Raw genomic sequence first — 11,185 nt, forward strand, 5'->3', positions numbered from 1 at the left:
AGTCTAAGTCTAAGTCTAAGTCTAAGTCTAAGTCTAAGTCTAAGTCTAAGTCTAAGTCTAAGTCTAAGTCTAAGTCTAAGTCTAAGTCTAAGTCTAAGTCTAAGTCTAAGTCTAAGTCTAAGTCTAAGTCTAAGTCTAAGTCTAAGTCTAAGTCTAAGTCTAAGTCTAAGTCTAAGTCTAAGTCTAAGTCTAAGTCTAAGTCTAAGTCTAAGTCTAAGTCTAAGTCTAAGTCTAAGTCTAAGTCTAAGTCTAAGTCTAAGTCTAAGTCTAAGTCTAAGTCTAAGTCTAAGTCTAAGTCTAAGTCTAAGTCTAAGTCTAAGTCTAAGTCTAAGTCTAAGTCTAAGTCTAAGTCTAAGTCTAAGTCTAAGTCTAAGTCTAAGTCTAAGTCTAAGTCTAAGTCTAAGTCTAAGTCTAAGTCTAAGTCTAAGTCTAAGTCTAAGTCTAAGTCTAAGTCTAAGTCTAAGTCTAAGTCTAAGTCTAAGTCTAAGTCTAAGTCTAAGTCTAAGTCTAAGTCTAAGTCTAAGTCTAAGTCTAAGTCTAAGTCTAAGTCTAAGTCTAAGTCTAAGTCTAAGTCTAAGTCTAAGTCTAAGTCTAAGTCTAAGTCTAAGTCTAAGTCTAAGTCTAAGTCTAAGTCTAAGTCTAAGTCTAAGTCTAAGTCTAAGTCTAAGTCTAAGTCTAAGTCTAAGTCTAAGTCTAAGTCTAAGTCTAAGTCTAAGTCTAAGTCTAAGTCTAAGTCTAAGTCTAAGTCTAAGTCTAAGTCTAAGTCTAAGTCTAAGTCTAAGTCTAAGTCTAAGTCTAAGTCTAAGTCTAAGTCTAAGTCTAAGTCTAAGTCTAAGTCTAAGTCTAAGTCTAAGTCTAAGTCTAAGTCTAAGTCTAAGTCTAAGTCTAAGTCTAAGTCTAAGTCTAAGTCTAAGTCTAAGTCTAAGTCTAAGTCTAAGTCTAAGTCTAAGTCTAAGTCTAAGTCTAAGTCTAAGTCTAAGTCTAAGTCTAAGTCTAAGTCTAAGTCTAAGTCTAAGTCTAAGTCTAAGTCTAAGTCTAAGTCTAAGTCTAAGTCTAAGTCTAAGTCTAAGTCTAAGTCTAAGTCTAAGTCTAAGTCTAAGTCTAAGTCTAAGTCTAAGTCTAAGTCTAAGTCTAAGTCTAAGTCTAAGTCTAAGTCTAAGTCTAAGTCTAAGTCTAAGTCTAAGTCTAAGTCTAAGTCTAAGTCTAAGTCTAAGTCTAAGTCTAAGTCTAAGTCTAAGTCTAAGTCTAAGTCTAAGTCTAAGTCTAAGTCTAAGTCTAAGTCTAAGTCTAAGTCTAAGTCTAAGTCTAAGTCTAAGTCTAAGTCTAAGTCTAAGTCTAAGTCTAAGTCTAAGTCTAAGTCTAAGTCTAAGTCTAAGTCTAAGTCTAAGTCTAAGTCTAAGTCTAAGTCTAAGTCTAAGTCTAAGTCTAAGTCTAAGTCTAAGTCTAAGTCTAAGTCTAAGTCTAAGTCTAAGTCTAAGTCTAAGTCTAAGTCTAAGTCTAAGTCTAAGTCTAAGTCTAAGTCTAAGTCTAAGTCTAAGTCTAAGTCTAAGTCTAAGTCTAAGTCTAAGTCTAAGTCTAAGTCTAAGTCTAAGTCTAAGTCTAAGTCTAAGTCTAAGTCTAAGTCTAAGTCTAAGTCTAAGTCTAAGTCTAAGTCTAAGTCTAAGTCTAAGTCTAAGTCTAAGTCTAAGTCTAAGTCTAAGTCTAAGTCTAAGTCTAAGTCTAAGTCTAAGTCTAAGTCTAAGTCTAAGTCTAAGTCTAAGTCTAAGTCTAAGTCTAAGTCTAAGTCTAAGTCTAAGTCTAAGTCTAAGTCTAAGTCTAAGTCTAAGTCTAAGTCTAAGTCTAAGTCTAAGTCTAAGTCTAAGTCTAAGTCTAAGTCTAAGTCTAAGTCTAAGTCTAAGTCTAAGTCTAAGTCTAAGTCTAAGTCTAAGTCTAAGTCTAAGTCTAAGTCTAAGTCTAAGTCTAAGTCTAAGTCTAAGTCTAAGTCTAAGTCTAAGTCTAAGTCTAAGTCTAAGTCTAAGTCTAAGTCTAAGTCTAAGTCTAAGTCTAAGTCTAAGTCTAAGTCTAAGTCTAAGTCTAAGTCTAAGTCTAAGTCTAAGTCTAAGTCTAAGTCTAAGTCTAAGTCTAAGTCTAAGTCTAAGTCTAAGTCTAAGTCTAAGTCTAAGTCTAAGTCTAAGTCTAAGTCTAAGTCTAAGTCTAAGTCTAAGTCTAAGTCTAAGTCTAAGTCTAAGTCTAAGTCTAAGTCTAAGTCTAAGTCTAAGTCTAAGTCTAAGTCTAAGTCTAAGTCTAAGTCTAAGTCTAAGTCTAAGTCTAAGTCTAAGTCTAAGTCTAAGTCTAAGTCTAAGTCTAAGTCTAAGTCTAAGTCTAAGTCTAAGTCTAAGTCTAAGTCTAAGTCTAAGTCTAAGTCTAAGTCTAAGTCTAAGTCTAAGTCTAAGTCTAAGTCTAAGTCTAAGTCTAAGTCTAAGTCTAAGTCTAAGTCTAAGTCTAAGTCTAAGTCTAAGTCTAAGTCTAAGTCTAAGTCTAAGTCTAAGTCTAAGTCTAAGTCTAAGTCTAAGTCTAAGTCTAAGTCTAAGTCTAAGTCTAAGTCTAAGTCTAAGTCTAAGTCTAAGTCTAAGTCTAAGTCTAAGTCTAAGTCTAAGTCTAAGTCTAAGTCTAAGTCTAAGTCTAAGTCTAAGTCTAAGTCTAAGTCTAAGTCTAAGTCTAAGTCTAAGTCTAAGTCTAAGTCTAAGTCTAAGTCTAAGTCTAAGTCTAAGTCTAAGTCTAAGTCTAAGTCTAAGTCTAAGTCTAAGTCTAAGTCTAAGTCTAAGTCTAAGTCTAAGTCTAAGTCTAAGTCTAAGTCTAAGTCTAAGTCTAAGTCTAAGTCTAAGTCTAAGTCTAAGTCTAAGTCTAAGTCTAAGTCTAAGTCTAAGTCTAAGTCTAAGTCTAAGTCTAAGTCTAAGTCTAAGTCTAAGTCTAAGTCTAAGTCTAAGTCTAAGTCTAAGTCTAAGTCTAAGTCTAAGTCTAAGTCTAAGTCTAAGTCTAAGTCTAAGTCTAAGTCTAAGTCTAAGTCTAAGTCTAAGTCTAAGTCTAAGTCTAAGTCTAAGTCTAAGTCTAAGTCTAAGTCTAAGTCTAAGTCTAAGTCTAAGTCTAAGTCTAAGTCTAAGTCTAAGTCTAAGTCTAAGTCTAAGTCTAAGTCTAAGTCTAAGTCTAAGTCTAAGTCTAAGTCTAAGTCTAAGTCTAAGTCTAAGTCTAAGTCTAAGTCTAAGTCTAAGTCTAAGTCTAAGTCTAAGTCTAAGTCTAAGTCTAAGTCTAAGTCTAAGTCTAAGTCTAAGTCTAAGTCTAAGTCTAAGTCTAAGTCTAAGTCTAAGTCTAAGTCTAAGTCTAAGTCTAAGTCTAAGTCTAAGTCTAAGTCTAAGTCTAAGTCTAAGTCTAAGTCTAAGTCTAAGTCTAAGTCTAAGTCTAAGTCTAAGTCTAAGTCTAAGTCTAAGTCTAAGTCTAAGTCTAAGTCTAAGTCTAAGTCTAAGTCTAAGTCTAAGTCTAAGTCTAAGTCTAAGTCTAAGTCTAAGTCTAAGTCTAAGTCTAAGTCTAAGTCTAAGTCTAAGTCTAAGTCTAAGTCTAAGTCTAAGTCTAAGTCTAAGTCTAAGTCTAAGTCTAAGTCTAAGTCTAAGTCTAAGTCTAAGTCTAAGTCTAAGTCTAAGTCTAAGTCTAAGTCTAAGTCTAAGTCTAAGTCTAAGTCTAAGTCTAAGTCTAAGTCTAAGTCTAAGTCTAAGTCTAAGTCTAAGTCTAAGTCTAAGTCTAAGTCTAAGTCTAAGTCTAAGTCTAAGTCTAAGTCTAAGTCTAAGTCTAAGTCTAAGTCTAAGTCTAAGTCTAAGTCTAAGTCTAAGTCTAAGTCTAAGTCTAAGTCTAAGTCTAAGTCTAAGTCTAAGTCTAAGTCTAAGTCTAAGTCTAAGTCTAAGTCTAAGTCTAAGTCTAAGTCTAAGTCTAAGTCTAAGTCTAAGTCTAAGTCTAAGTCTAAGTCTAAGTCTAAGTCTAAGTCTAAGTCTAAGTCTAAGTCTAAGTCTAAGTCTAAGTCTAAGTCTAAGTCTAAGTCTAAGTCTAAGTCTAAGTCTAAGTCTAAGTCTAAGTCTAAGTCTAAGTCTAAGTCTAAGTCTAAGTCTAAGTCTAAGTCTAAGTCTAAGTCTAAGTCTAAGTCTAAGTCTAAGTCTAAGTCTAAGTCTAAGTCTAAGTCTAAGTCTAAGTCTAAGTCTAAGTCTAAGTCTAAGTCTAAGTCTAAGTCTAAGTCTAAGTCTAAGTCTAAGTCTAAGTCTAAGTCTAAGTCTAAGTCTAAGTCTAAGTCTAAGTCTAAGTCTAAGTCTAAGTCTAAGTCTAAGTCTAAGTCTAAGTCTAAGTCTAAGTCTAAGTCTAAGTCTAAGTCTAAGTCTAAGTCTAAGTCTAAGTCTAAGTCTAAGTCTAAGTCTAAGTCTAAGTCTAAGTCTAAGTCTAAGTCTAAGTCTAAGTCTAAGTCTAAGTCTAAGTCTAAGTCTAAGTCTAAGTCTAAGTCTAAGTCTAAGTCTAAGTCTAAGTCTAAGTCTAAGTCTAAGTCTAAGTCTAAGTCTAAGTCTAAGTCTAAGTCTAAGTCTAAGTCTAAGTCTAAGTCTAAGTCTAAGTCTAAGTCTAAGTCTAAGTCTAAGTCTAAGTCTAAGTCTAAGTCTAAGTCTAAGTCTAAGTCTAAGTCTAAGTCTAAGTCTAAGTCTAAGTCTAAGTCTAAGTCTAAGTCTAAGTCTAAGTCTAAGTCTAAGTCTAAGTCTAAGTCTAAGTCTAAGTCTAAGTCTAAGTCTAAGTCTAAGTCTAAGTCTAAGTCTAAGTCTAAGTCTAAGTCTAAGTCTAAGTCTAAGTCTAAGTCTAAGTCTAAGTCTAAGTCTAAGTCTAAGTCTAAGTCTAAGTCTAAGTCTAAGTCTAAGTCTAAGTCTAAGTCTAAGTCTAAGTCTAAGTCTAAGTCTAAGTCTAAGTGCCTTTTATGTAGTGCCCTTGCTATTGTGCCCTTAATATAGTGCACTAATATAGTGCCCTAATACAGGGCAATAAATATAGTGCCCTTAATACATTGCACTATATTTAGTGCACTAAATATAGTACTCTTAATATAGTGCCCTTAATATAGTGCCCTTAATATAGTGCTCTTACTATAGTGCCCTTAATATAGTGCTTTTAATACAGTGCCTTTATTATAGTGCCCGTAATACCGTGCTCTAAAAATAGTGCCCTTAATATAGTGCCCTTAATATAGTGCTCTTACTATAGTGCCCTTAATATAGTGCTTTTAATACAGTGCCCTTAATTTGGTGCTCTTAATATAGTGCCTTTATTATAGTGCCCGTAATACCGTGCTCTAAACATAGTGCACTTAATGTAGTGCCCATAATATAGTGCGCCTAATATAGTGCCCTTAACATAGTGTACCTAAAATAGTGCACTATATGTTAAGTGGCTAATATGAGTGGTTAAGAGGTCTGAATGTGACTAAAACATTGTCTAGTTTTTAAACTTACACACCCTTAACTGGGGATGGACCCACAACTAGAGTATTCTAAATGTGCACAGCTATCAAGCTGTGACAGCCCTGGTACACTGGTGTATAATGTACGTGTACGTTACATTGTACTATCTAAAAGATTATTAATAGGCAGCAGGTGTGAATGCGCCAGCAGATGGATCTGTCCCGTGGTGAGACCTTGATAATTATGGACCAGCCATTTCTACAAGAAGTGTCAATGTTCAGGTCAAAAATTCAGGTCTGTTATCAGTCTGCAATTAAATGGAAACACATTAGTTTCATTGTTTCGTTTGCTACCACACAACTTCCCTCTAGAGCACTGTCAACCAATCAGATTGTCCATTTCCTCCTAATGTAAGTGAATAGTTTCTGTCAGCAGTTTGGCTTAAATATAGTTCCTTCTCTTTTAGGCTCAATTAAACACCCCGACGCATTGACTCAAGTCAGGCATCAAACTCTCAATGCTGAATCTGATCTGGTAAGTTGGTTTGTGCCATCTGATGAAGCCTAGATGACTTGTGGTAGTAGGGTAGGAAGGTGATCTGCTCTTTAGAACCGTTGAGAGCTTGCTAAGCAATGTCTCTGGTCTCAACCTAAAATGAATGCTAAATATTATTTTTGGTTAGCTTAGCTGTATAGATATAGGGAAAAAATTGATTTGCTGTTGATAGGTGTTAGTACCTGCAGCATATCACTAAAGCTAGTTATAAAAAAATAGCTAAAAATAAGATCTTTGCTAACCTTATGAGCAAAAGTTGCAATAATCTTGAAAAACTGTACATCAGTTACTTGTGTTTGGTTCTGAAATGTCATAGTACTATTATAATATTTATAATATATATTGTAAATATCAACAATTATAAATTAAATAATGCTAATTAATACACAATTCTATATACAGCTAACATAACTTACTGTAAAAGCTCTATTTGATGGCTGCGATGTTGGATTTTTCAATTTTTTCTACAGTATAGCGTTTTATTAGAGGTGGCATTCAATTACAGAGTGGTACTGTATTCTTTAATTAGCTCACCAGAATTTTTGAAAGATTAATTTAACCCTTTTTGATGGAAGCAGTATTAATGTTTCTTTTGTTTTGTACTCTTCTTTGGGTGGAGCAACATTAGTGCTGTAAGCAACAGCATTTATTTTTTTCTATACAGTTTAAATGTTAACTGTAATACATCTGCATTGCACGGGGTTCGAACTCAGAACCACCAGTTCAAGAAGCATCAAGCTAACCATTAAACCACTCATGCTACTTGCCATACAATAGATTACCTGTCCACATAATCATAACATTGGTTAGAAAGAGCATAATCACTCTGTGTGATGTTTAATGTCACCAGAGCTGGCCTCACAGCTCACTGTGCTCACAGCCCTCATGGCTCTTATTATAGTAAACTTAGAAATATACTTATAATTTATTCAAATTAGCCAATGACAACTGCATTACTTGCCATGGCTAATAAGCAGCTTTTTTATTACCCATGCGCAATTTTGTAGACTTTGATGAGCCAAAGCCCATCCTTAAAGCAATGGCCGCCATTCTAACCATCGGTAAAAGTACATTTGAAAGAGCTGGCGAGGTTCAGGGTAAAGCTGCAAAGCTAGCTGGAACTTCTCCTTCAGATAACTTGCGTTCGAAAGCCCTAATATGGTGTTGCCTCATTGGTTTTGGACTTTGGCAAACCGCAGAAGAAATAGCAGCTCTTAATGACTTTTGTCAAGAAACTAAAAGGAATGACTATGATTACAATGATAACTTCAAAGATTTGTGGAGTGCAGGAGTGATTTTTGCGCTGCTTGTTAGACTTAGTGAGCTTGCACTCATACTTGCTGCATGTTCTGAGTTAAGTGAAGCTGACTTGTCCACTGTTTCTTTTTACACAAACTGGGTTGCCCTCAATCATTTGATGCAAGTTATCTTTGTTGACCTTTCAATTTCCCTTGCAAAGAATCACTTAGTACAGTCTCTGTTAACAGGTCAGGCTGTCACGGCTATGGTAGTTTCTGCATCTGTGAGACTTGGTGACAACACTTTGATTATACTAGCTAGGTGGTGCGCAAAAAAACGGCCAACAGCAAAAAAGGTTTGCGCTGAACTGCTCCACTGGGCTGTTTGTGCCGCAGGTCTGTGCTACTCAGTTACCACTATGATAGTAGTAAAAGGAATTTAGGTGTGCCCATAAAGATATATATATATATATATTTGTGTATATATATACATGTATATATATATATATTTATGCGTATATATATATATATATATATATATATATATTTACGTGTATATATAAAATATATATATAATCAAATATATACATGATAAATCACTTAGAAATTATGTTCTCTTTGGTCAGTTAACAAGCTTATTATTGCTAGTTAGTATTTTGAAATTAAATGCATTTGTTTGCTGCATTTAATTTAAATATTTTCTTTTGAATCCTCAGTTTATACTTTTAAGTAATCTAAGATCTACAATCAAGGAAATGTTTTATAACTCTGATTTTGGTGCATGTGCTTTATCATAAAACATTTTAAACCTATGAACAGATAGAGGTTCATTATAATTATCACTGGTCGAAAGCAAACAACCCCTCCAAAAACAATCTTGAATTCAAACTATTTCAAAATTTTAGTATTAATAAAATGAAGAAGACAACACTTTAACCAGAATAGATCTATGAAAGTAGCTTCATTTGCTAGTTTTTACCTTTCTAAGATAATTGAGGAGTTATCTCCTTTGTTGTGTTGGAAAATGTTGAATGAGTATCCTGGCTGTAGCCTCTGATCCAGAATATTAGCAAAAATATAGCAGTGTGATATAAGCTACAGTAGATCATTAGCTGAACAAAGACTAAAACTAAAGTTAGTCAAGGCATGCCCTGTAAAAAAGTCAGTTAGGTTATGTATGCTGACAGATTTCAATGGTTGTGATTGGGTTTGTAAGATCAATTAGTTATTTATATAATCAATGCTTCAGCCTTTAACCTCTCACTTCTTTGATTTTCTGGCATCGTATTTGTACAAGGACTGCTGCATTGCTTACAAGAGAAGACAACTCAATCTTATATTCAGATTACTAAATATTTTTTGCAAGAAAATTGAGTGCAAATGAGAACTAAAAATGTGTGTTTTTAGTTTTTATTTTAGTAAACAGCGGCTTTTCAGGATTAACAATGAAATACTATTGAAAAAAAGTGTACAATGTGTTGACAGTGTACGCTTCCTGTTGAGCATTATATGTGTCTATGCATACAATTAGTACTGATTTATCAATGCAAGCAGATTGAGCAAAAGCAGCAAATAAGAAGAATTGCTAACAGGTGTTCTAGAAAATTCTACAAATTCTAGAAAGGTCAGAATAGAATAAAGACTACATGTAACAGCTGTAGTAGTGCTTAAATATGCGAGGTGCTGTTGATTATCTCTTTTAGCAAACAACAAATACACCAGCTGACAGAGCATGTTGGAAATTTAGCAACTTTTCCAGACTGCTACCGACTCAGTGTTTTTCGGTAGCATGCAACTAAATTTTAGAAGAATGGTATTTGGTAGTTTATACCACTCCAATTTTTTATTCTGCAGATTGCAATAAAAATATTTACTCCGTCTCAATGGGGCTACAAAACGTTTGATACGCTGCTTTAAAAAGGGTACAAAAACTTGCTCAAAACCTTTATTACAATTGTGCCTAACACAAGAATCAAACCTATGGGAAATATTAAAACTTTTTTTGGTAAATTTATTTGGTCTCATTTAGGACTGAGAATGTAGGGTATAGTAGTAGCTTAAAAATCAGAAATTTAAAAATTAACTTTTAAGAAGTTTTAATGATATACTATGGTGTTAGTAAGGTACGTTGATTGTAACCATGCCGTTGGTAATGAAAACAAAGCAAATTTCATTATTACCAGAATCAAAGTATACAGAAAAGAGAGGCTCATTTAATTGTGATAGATAGAAGTTGCCCAGTCATTAACCCTTATCAACACTTATTAGCCTTACATATTAAAGATAACTTGCACAGTGGAATATAATCAGTTGACACACTAATTATTTGTTTTTAACTTGACCTACTAACTAAACTAACTCAACTAAACTCTAATTTAGGGTTATTTTACTGAGCATCACAAATTTTACTGAGCACTACAAAAATACATCTAATAGTGTATAACTATAAAAGAGACAAGAGAGGGATGCAACGAAAACAAAATCCTTTTAAATAGCAGAAATTTACGGCTCTCAGCATTATTTGTAACACCGCTGACTACCGTGGTGAAACCTGGTCCTATATAAAGGTGAGCATATCTGCACTTGATTTTTTCTATCTTTTTGAGGCAAAGAGAAAGAATGCAAGTTGTTCTACTGTATCTCAATGTTCTTAAAAAGCTGCCTCCCAATGCCGTTTTCAGGGTAAGCTTAAAGATCCAAGGGGAATTCCAATAAAGAAAGAGAAAAGCCCTTTGCCGAAGAGTAAAATTTTTGCAATAGTGTAAATTTGATATTTCATTTTCTATTTATGTACTAGGTAATCAACCTTATCACACTTTTACCAACCACATCACGCAATCTTTGAACATGCTGTTTTATCCAGTGCCAGTGGGTACAAGTGGCAGCTGTACTTTAGCGAGTGTCTATTAAGGGCACTATATTAAGGGCACTATATCAAGAGCACTACATTAAAGGCACTATATTAAGGGCACTATATTAAAGGCACTATATTAAGGGCACTATATTAAGAGTACTATATTAAGGGCACTACATTAAGGGCACTATATTAAGGGCACTACATTAAGGGCACCATATTAAGGGCACTATATTAAGGGCACTATATTAAGGGCACTATATTAAGGGCACTATATTAAGGGCACTATATTAAGGGCACTATATTTGGGGCACTATATTAAGGGCACTATATTAAGGGTACTGTATTAAAGGCACTATATTAGGGCACTATAATAAGGGCACTATATTAAGGGTACTGTATAAATATTATATATTTGTAATTTCATTACAAATTCAGTTATTTTTGTTCAAACTGTCAACTTTTGATGTTGCAGTTAAAAAGGCAAGGAGACCTACGATTTTCTAACTTGACTGTCAACAACTTCTGTCAAGATTGTTCTCTCATCATTTTGATAAATCTTTCAATATAAAATCATTTGTAGTTGTGACACGGTTGACTATTTTTTACCAAATATTAAACCATCAACAAGGTAGATGCTCACTGGACCTTACGCTAACATTTCCTTACTTTAAGAAGAGTTAGATAAAGTTTGGTAAATTTTCTGCAATTTTTTTCGTTGCATGAGAAAAGCTTGCCTCAATAGCCTGTCACTACTCTGTCACTACCTGCCACTACCTGTCACTACCTGCCACTACCTGCCACTACCTGCCACTATTTGCCACTACCTTTCTAAATTGACTTTTTAAAAAGTTTTAACTTTGAACCGTTGTTTACAGGTCAGGCGGTCCTTTTTATCAGGTTATGAATAACTTTTTTTCATGTTATCTATACAGTACTAGAAAATAAACTTTCTCTTTGTTTTTCTCTATGATTAATGAAAAAACGAATTTCTTTATAACTCAACTATAGCATGCACATTAGCTAATACATTTACAAAACTTATTATTCCACTTTAAAATTACTAAAGCGATTGATTTATTTGT

The sequence above is a fragment of the Watersipora subatra genome, chromosome 6, assembly GCF_963576615.1.
Source record: "Watersipora subatra chromosome 6, tzWatSuba1.1, whole genome shotgun sequence".
Lineage (NCBI taxonomy): Eukaryota > Metazoa > Bryozoa > Gymnolaemata > Cheilostomatida > Watersiporidae > Watersipora > Watersipora subatra.